Genomic DNA, 9679 nt, shown 5'->3' with positions numbered 1-9679 from the left:
AAAGTTTTGTGCTAATTTCCAAAGGTCCGTGTGAATCACAGCAAAGGCATTAGTACTGTTTGAGTGTATTCAATAATTGGTGCAAACAGTTGAAGCAGTGACACAACAGGAAGCAAAGTGGTGACTTAACCTTGCATTCCCAGTGCAGGGAACACCAGCAGCTCAGCAGATTGCTAAAGGAAGGGCAGGTGTTTATTTTGTGGCTCTACAACAGCTTGTGCCAGGTGAGGTGCATCTGTGCCTTTCTGCGCCCACCCTGCAGACAAGGTGCTGCCAGATAACTGCATGGGGAACAAAAAGAGATCATGTCACAGGCACCAACACTCTGGGAATCTGCCAGCTTATGTAGTGAGGTAGAAATATTAGCAGACACGTGGGCAAAGAGTCCATTATGGAAATAAAGGCCATGGGAGAGCACAGAAACAGTGAGCCATATTTTACAGTGGCTTATAGGCTGCACAGAAAAAAAAACCGGGAGGGAAAGGATGAAATTCTCATCAAGGAGGGAGGTATTCACCATGACAAAAATAATTTGGAAAGGTGTTAAGCTCAGTTAAAAGGCAGCCCTTTCAAAGCACTTTCAGAGTTATTTTCAGCTGTGAGCAAAGTAGAGGAATATTGCCACTGGGTAGAAATTGCTGCCAAACAATGATGGGTGGAAAGGATGCCTACTGCTGAACCCCAGCCCATTTCAGATCACTTCTGGTCCGCTCTTTTCTCTGTTATAAGGCCTTTTAGAGGAATGAGGACTGCAAAGCATGGGCAGTGTCCTATCCTAGCCCTCCATGCCAAGGTGGCGGGAGTTGGAGGCTTGCGTCCAGGGTCTGAAGGGCTGAGTACAGGCTGCTTAAAGCACTGGGAGGGCACACCTCTCAGGTCATGGCATTAAGAAGATCCTACTTGTGCCCAAAATCTAGGAGGCAGAGCAAAGCGGCTCCAGGCGGGTTCATCACAGAACCATGGATAATCCTAACAGGCACAGAGCTTGGTGAGACAGCGCGCCAGCAGTCGGAAAGGCGGCACACAGACCCTGCAGAGCACCCACAGCAGGGATGCAGGTAAGACTGAGCACCTTAAAAACTTCTCCAGAGGAAACTTTCCAGAACGCAATAACCACAGGCACAGGAACCTGCCTACCACAGACCCGTGTATGTTTAGGAGCCCAAGTACGGGCTCCCGTTTGTGTTGCAGTGCATCCGTGGGAAGTGCCGTGTGCGCTCGCCGGGAAAGACAGAAAGTGAAGGAGCAGCAGGGAATGCTGAGTGCTGGGAGGGCTCACCTCGTGGTGTACTGGACTCAAGAACACAGTGTAAAGGTGGCATATAATTGTACATGACTTGTGGTTCTGCCTTCAGAGCGATCTGCCTCATGCTGATGAGGTGACTAGGAATGTTTTCCTCAGGTAACTACTCTTGCCAGTAGGCAGGGGGCATTTTATCGCCACACAGCCATGCTGTTACTGCTGGTGGGTGGGATTCCCCTGTCCCAGAGCCACCAGCCATTTTACCTGCTACTCCAACACACAGTGCTTCACACCTGCATCAAACAGGGTCAAGCTGAAATGAACACTTGCATGAACAGTTCAGATCATTGTACAATTGGATATTTGAGTTGCAGAAGCACAACACATTTTTCTACTGCTATTTAGAGGCTGATGTGTGTAGCCTTAACAACAATTTGTTTATTCATCCGTTTCAGTAGCTTTGTTCCTGCTGACTTCTATCTAAAATGCAATGTAATGCACATTTTATGAGCTATAGAACAGTTATGGCTTAGAGTGAGCCCATATGCACCAGACCTGGAAAAAAAAAAGGCTATTTAGAAAAACACATAAGGTCCAAATTGTTGTTAGTATTCCTCTTTGCTGATTTCTTATCTTTTCATAGCATAGAAATAAGAATAAATTGTATATATAATGCTGAATCTGGGAATATTTTCAGTGTAGGGAACATGGAGATATATCAGAATATTCAGAAATTTGAGCTTTTCACAAAGTGTTGAAAAAGCTCTTTCAAATGAAACATTCACTTTAAACATTCATTTAAAAAATATTGATGTAGCAATATTGTGCTCTGCAATGCATCTTTTATGCTTAAAGCACAGGAACAGGTATATTCCCAGATTTCTTTTAAAATCTGACTTCCAAAGGCAAATAGTCCTGCAGTGATATTTTAAAACACTTGTGCTTCTCTGAGGGATGTCTATGGTACTTTAAACTGCAAGCTGACTGCAAGCTCAGGCACAACATGGCTTCTTCTGTGTTGACCTCAGTGTGTTGAACCAAGGAATACACTCAAGGTATTTGTGCTTCCTGTCCTGGCTTTGGCCATCTACACTGTGGCCAGAGAAAGTCCTGTGGTTTGTGTGCAAATGTCCAGTCTTGGCCTGTGTGAGCTTTCTCTCTCAGGGAGGAGTAGCCTAAGAGTAGGATGCTTATAAATCCAAATCCTCCAGTAGGCAACTTTGGGACCTGATAACCAGGGGGTTTTGCTACATCCTTAGATGGGATGTGTGGAAAGCCACGAGCCTGTTCTTTGTGCCATAGGCCTGTGCTAAGCAGGACCGTCAGCCTGAACCTTCTCTACTGGCCTTCACTGAAGGTTGCTTCTAGCCTGTGTTTGAACTTGCATCCTCCCAAGGTGCTCTTGAGTTTGTGTGCAGTACAGACATAACCAGTAACTGTAGATTCTCCTGTTTTGGACCAGCCCTTTTTCTCTGCTGGTTTAGCTGGGATTCAGAAACTTCTACGTCTTTACCCTTCCTAAAGGAAAACACAACTGCTCAAGCCTCCATTTAGTTTTGAAAAGGGGCTCTGTTAATTGTCTTAAAACCAACCTGAGAATGTGAAGCATTACAGAGCGTTACACCAGAGCCTGTTCATGCTGCTAATATAGTAAAAGTTTATTTCTACAAGCAATTGCTGTGTCTGTTGCATTGAGACCCAATAGGAACTTCTTGCAGGGCCCCGTGACCCCATGAGAATAGAGGAAATTCTCTCTGGGCAGCTATGGATTACAAAGGAAGTCACTACCACTGGGAGTAATGTCATCTTAACAAAAATCTCCCTGCTGTTGCCCAAACCTTGACCTACTGTGCAGTTCTTTTTCTGCTAATATAACTCACTTGACATCTTTACCTTTGCTTTACCACTTTGCTGTAATTCCCTATGATCCTTTTGAAGAACTGTAGTGGTGATAGGGCTTCATTGCAAAGATGAACTGCAAAGAATAGCCAAATTTGAAGGGCCTGGAGGGAAGAATAAAGGGTTGTTTATTACGATTTCATATATATCCCACTCTAAAAAAATAACAATAAAAGACACATGGCAGTGGAGATAGTGTTGGCCCCCTGTTCTCCACAGAATAGGTGCGATGAGGCTTTCCACACAGGCATATCCCTTCTGAAGCTTCACTATATTGGTTGTACTGCAGGGAAAGCAAAACAGCAAAAATACAAAGTTTCTGCACTTGTAACGTTAAAAACAGATGGTTTGCTTTCCTTTTCTGAGGGGTCTAGGAAGGTCTGAAGCTCCTCAGTCCAGGCCATGATGTCCTACATTATATCACTTATCAGGGCTCAAGAAAAATCAGAGCATAATAGTATTAGGTGTTACATTTCCTCCTTTTTCTTCCTGGTTATAATTGTGATATTTGATTTTCAGGTGGTCTGATCCACCTGTTTCCCAATTCCTTGCATTCATCAAGGACTCTGTGCTCTATGCTCTGCGTCCACAGGAGGAGGTAAAAGGGTGGTTTCTGGGGATACAGGATGGTGATGCACAGGCAACAACAATTTACAGGATGTGGTAGAGCTCTACTCAAACAAGAGATTCTTTTTTCTGAAGTAAAATTGACAACATGCAGACATCCTCTGAGATTCCAGCTTTGCTGCCTTCTCAGTCAATGCTTGTACTCTTCAAGGGTAGTGAGGAAAGTTACATCTTCTCTTTTTGATAGGATAATAGAAGTGAGGTTATCCACACTGACCTGCACCTTCCGACTTTCCAGTCAACCAGCAAGCTTTATTCCATCAGATGAAGCATGACCTCTTTTACTCCCTGCTGTTCACTGGTACTTAGATAGCTGGGTAACATAAAGGCTCTGGAACACAACAGGAGTTAGGATGCTGCTGGAGAGTATGGAAAACCTGCACACAAATGCTGTGGTTTTGTCTCCCAAACTCATCAGTACCCACTTCTCCTTGGGACTTGCCATAGCTTTAGGATTCCCCACCCTTCCTTCTGTCTTTGCCATGGAACACAGAGCCCTCCCTTGCTGCCATCCCTGTGACAGGGCTCCTTAGGCTGTTGAAGCTGTGACCCAGCCTGGAGCTGAGTGTGTGCTGAGGGTTCAAATGTCAGCAGCGTTTAGCCCTCCTGTGGGCAACATTGTCCCCACCCCATCTATCCCTAGCACAGGCCTTTGTTTGCACCCCATGGGAGGAAAATAATCCCCTTGCCTCTGACCACACCTGGATTCAGCCTTCAATTTGGCACCTTGAAAAGTGGGCCAATTCTCTAACACTCTTGCCGGGACTAAAGCCAGAGTGAATTTTCACTGCTCTATCTAATTAGGTGTTGAGTTAGTGAGAGGAGACCTCACCTCTTAAATTTTCTTTTTAAAAAAACAGAGAGAGAAAAGGGAAAGAAGGGAGGATAGAAGGCAGGCAGCAAGAGAGAAAAGAAAGAGAGAAAAAGAGGAAGAAACAAACAGATACACTCCCTGAAAAAGAGAAAAGAGAGTACTCAGTACTTGACAGGGGTAACAGGGAGGGAGACTGGGAACAACCCCTTTCTTGCAGGTGTAAGACAGAAGAGGACAGATCTGTCCTACACAGATCAAAGGTTGGAGGAGCACTGGGGACCTGGGGGGCAGCCACAGAGGGAATGCCTTCCTACATTTTCTGGCTTGCTTTGGCTGTAGGACTCTGGGGAAGCCTTTGGTGTGGAAATCAGACAAAGGTGTTCCTGTTGTTACTTATGGGAATTCAGTGGTTCAGAGAAATGCCCTGAAAATATGTTGGAATTCAGTTATGCGGTCTCAGACTAACAAAAAAAATCTTCAGTGGTGCTCCACAAGCTCTGCCCAAAAATCAGCATTTCCCCCAGCTTATTTAATAATCAGATGCCTTTCTCTCCATCCCCCACTTCCCCCTCCCCTGAAGAACAAGAAACTCACATCTGCTCTAGATGACTTGAAATAAAGGGGGCCAAAAGCTCTATGTACGGTTTTCTTAGCTTCTCTACACAGAGAGCCAGGGCCATGGAAACATCAGACTAAGAGGCTTAGAGTAAATCCTGGCAGTCTCAGTGCTAGAAACTCTCCCACTGATAACCAAAGCTTTATAAATAAGTTTGAGAGAAAAACTAAATGAGAGTGTGTCAATGTTGAGCAGTTAATTAGGATACCTCTTAGCATTTGTGCTGCAAAGAATGAGAAAATTAAAGAATATAGAAACATATGTTGGCAAGAGTGAGAGAATGCTAAAAGTAAATACTGCTGTTATTATTAGCAGTAAAAATAATATTAATTAGTTGTATTACAGTAGCACCTAGTGGTGCTACTGGTTCTCATCGCCAGATGAGATCAAGGTCCCCAAAATATATAGGTCTTAAATAGAAGAAGAATATATATATATATATCAAACATAAGTATATGGACATGTGTACATAACATATAGATAGACACACAATTCAAGTGATGAAATAACGTCAGCAAATGGAAATCAGGCTGCAGAATATTTTGTGACTTGGCTTCTCTTATTCCTATTTTTTTATGTGCTGCAGAGCAGCTGTTTGCAACTGCTATTTATGATACAGAGAACAGAGGACTGTATTTGTAGTTCAGGAGTCAGTGTGTATATATATGTGTGTGTCTGTGTGTGTATTCAAATATAGGTATATCTGTACATCTGGACACATACACATATGTCCCCATTCAGACCACATGGAGTTATATTTCTCCTAACTTGGATCAGGACAACACAGAAAGCTTGGCAGACAAAATAAAGGCTACCCCAAAGGCTCCATTTACTCCCCAAGCACCATTTCTTTATTACAGTGGGACTGCTGCTGTTCTTTCTGTGCATGCATGGGTACTTTTTGGAGAGAGATGCCTCCCCACCACACACTGTAAAATTCTCCTTAAAGAAAGTCACAGCTAAATACTGCTGCCTTCAGCTAAGTCGATATAGTCTGAAAGGGTGCAGAACTGCAAGCTGCATTTGCTGCAGCTGCTGCTGACTCCTACAAAATAACTTAATAATAAATTTGAAAAAACTCTACCACCTTTCCTGATGTGGATTTGCATGCCACAGCAGGGAGAGGCTATAATGACCCAGATGACACACAGTTAACTCCAGATTCCTTAAGACATGGGAACTAATTTAATTGTTAATGTTTTACTGCCTGGGTTTTCTAAGAAAATGAGCCCTTGCAGATTATCTGGGTTCCTGTTTCAAACAGAGCAGTGCTGAGGGCTTTTCAGAAAAAAATCTTGTTTGAAATAGCAGCAGCAGTCTTGAGATTTCCAGTGAGGAAATTGCACGGCAGGTCGGGGCATCAGTTTAATGTTCGGAGACATGCTTCGTTTGAATGATAATTTCATTAGATTAGTTTGTAAACTTTTAATGCAGGTTGCATTATATGTCTAAGAAGAAACAATTTGTGTGACAGACTATCCTTCATAATCCCCCTCTTCAGCCTTCTGCTAACAAAAGACCCTTAATACTGAAGATGTTTTGTGGGAGGAGAAACATTTTCCAAACAAGTAGTTTCTCTATTCCAGCCCAGGTAACAAAGAGGCCTTAGGAATTTCTGTGGGCCTTGTCAGGACTGGCCCATTGGTCTTAAAGCCACCTGCTGCTTAAGCCATTGGTCAATAGATTAACTGCTGCTATTACTAAGTGTTTAGGAAAGTAAGTTATGTGGCAGAGCAAACAAAATCAACCTCCTTAACACATGTTAATTCAAAATTTAATAAATCTGCACTGAGAACAGTAAAGCAATCAAGGACGGTGGGGTGCGCAGGAAAGCTCTTCGTATGCACTGCTCCTCCAAGCAAAGTATCACATAGCAGATAAAAAGTCTTAAACAAAAGGATAATACTCTATTTGCTTTGCAAAACTAGCTTGACACTTGCCTCCACGCCTCTGCCTTCCTCCTTTTCTTCTGGGTTTTGGAAGCTGTTTTGTGCTTCAGATTTTGGGCAATTTCCAAACCTCAGTCACTGAAGTTCATAATAAACAGTAATAGTGAAGTAAATTCCTGGTGAAAAGGTGGGAAGGATTCAAATTCTGGCAAAAGCTGTGACACTCCACAGCCTCACGTCATTCTTATTCTGTAATGAAGCACGTTTTAACAAAGCATATCTCGTCAGGAAGAGAAAACCTTCTGCCTGCCCTCACATGCTACTGGGCACTTAGCGTGGCCCTGAAGATCCAGAAGGATTTTGGCAGGGGAACCAAGGAGTTTCATGAGGCCAATGCCTTAGGGATCTGGCCTGGACAAAGGTCAGAAAGGTGCTACTAATTCTTCCTAAAATAAGTCATTTAAATCTCATTTGCCTACAGCTCTATGCTATTTCATGAGATAAAGGAAAGACTTGGGAGAAAAATTTTGCTTTAGCATGCAATAAAGGGAATAGGACAATACCAGGTGTTGGTTGCGTTGGCTAAGGAGTTCCTGGTTTTCCATCACATGCTTCAAACACTTGCTGTTTCTCATACTTCAAATTTAAGTAACTGGTAAAATGCAGTTCTCATTGTTTTGGAAAAATCCACAAACATTCTTGGAATAAATTTCCATTTTTGTAGTATCTTTTCTTAACTTTCAGATTCCTGTGTTTCGTTAATAAGTAATTTGTTTCCTACATGGGTTAGCTGTTAGACCTTGGGTTAGACCTAAAACTGAAGATCAGGATTTTGGTTGCTCTTACTTGGCTTAGAATCATGGGATGGATGCTCCTGTGTGGGATGAGTCTATGTTTTATCAATGGATACTCATGAAATGTCCAGAACAGTGGCAATTCAGATCACACATAAGTTGCCCACTGATATTTTCCCACTGAGTGTTTGAAGGGAGGTAGAAGCAGAGAAGTGCATTGAAATGTATTCTTGCTCCAGCGCATGCACAGTTCAATCCAGGATGAGGTATGGCAGCTGGCACTGGCCTTCTCCTCAGAAATTTGACCATTTGTTACTACTGGGTTTGGGATCTGGGGTTTTGTAGATTTCCCATAAGTCTAATACTCGTTTTGCCAAGTGCATTTGACTGGTTCCAAACATACATGTTGATGATCAGGTACAGTACCTTGTTAGGAAAACAAGGCATCTTCCAACCAAATTTTCAGGGGGGATTTCTCAGGATCCATAGGCTGGGTTGTGATTTCCTTGGTCTGGCTTTGGCAGAGCCCCCCTTAACCTTTCATGTGAATAAATGCTACTGCAGGCCTCCATCCATGCTGTTTGGAAGGCTGAAAATTCCCCCTTCGTGAGGCTGTTAATCTCCTAAGAGGAGAATGCAGCAGTAACTCCAAAATGTTTTCCTTGCAGACCTTGTTGAGCTGGTTTTTTATCTTGGTAAGGGAGCATTTAGACCTCTATGAACAAGATAAGATAAATGATTTCTTATGGTATTGCTAGGCTATCAGCTGCCATCATGGAGTGCAGGCTGATGGTTGGAGTAAGATATTAGAGGTATCTTTGAACAGGACATTTATCTGATATTTTTATAACATATCAAAGCCCCTTGCATGTCTGGGAGTATGTGGGGGTCAGTAAAACGTTAAGAACATTCCAGCAGGACTGCTGTCCTTCCTTTCTATCCCATGTCTAATCACACTCCCTTCAGGCAGTCTGCTAAAATTGTGATGGTAGGTTAAAATCAGAGGTCTGGGTATAACAAAAGTTTTCCTGTGTCATATTCTGAATGTCTTTGACTCCAGGACCTTACTCCTGATGGACACGGCGTAAGGAAAGCCAGATCTAGCCCTACATTTGTGCTCTGCAGTGAGGACATAGGACATTTGTGTTCGAAGTATCTTTTCCCAAGAAGGTGGGTGAGCATCTCTCTTCACAGCTGACACCAAAGCTGGTTTTCCGCCAGTCTGCTGGCAAGAGACACGAGTGAGTACAGTCCCATTTGACAGCCATAAGCTCTAGGTAGTTTAATGTAACGCAGTTAAAATTAAAGCACTTGCCTGGTTTGTTGTGCAACATCCCTGCATTGCCTCAGTCTGGCAAGGTCAGCTGGATGATATTATAGATGGATAGTCCCTGGTTCATTTTCACTTATTTTTAATGTGATGTTGCTTTCTGTACACGTATTAATTGTATGAGCCAAGAAAAAATGTGGCGTAAAGGAATATATTTTTAGGTGTTACTTTATTTGGAAATCAAGGGATACAGTCTCCTGGAATTTGATACTGATAAGCTGAACAGTGGTTTACTGCTGTGATGCAGTTAAATCACGCAATTTCTTTGCTGCCTCATAATGAGGAAACCTAAGCTCAACTATTATTCTCCTCTGAGGCTAAGAATTCAAACTCTCTTTGAGAAAAGACTGATTTAAGATCATTTTCTGCTCTGAGTGTGCTAGGCATTACACAGGGTGCAAAGGCAATACACAGTGTAGCATGACACTTAAACTGTTATTACACTTATATTGCATTTAGAAAAAAAA

Source organism: Sylvia atricapilla, chromosome 3 (assembly GCF_009819655.1).
Source record: "Sylvia atricapilla isolate bSylAtr1 chromosome 3, bSylAtr1.pri, whole genome shotgun sequence".
Lineage (NCBI taxonomy): Eukaryota > Metazoa > Chordata > Aves > Passeriformes > Sylviidae > Sylvia > Sylvia atricapilla.
This window is presented reverse-complemented; position numbering follows the sequence as displayed.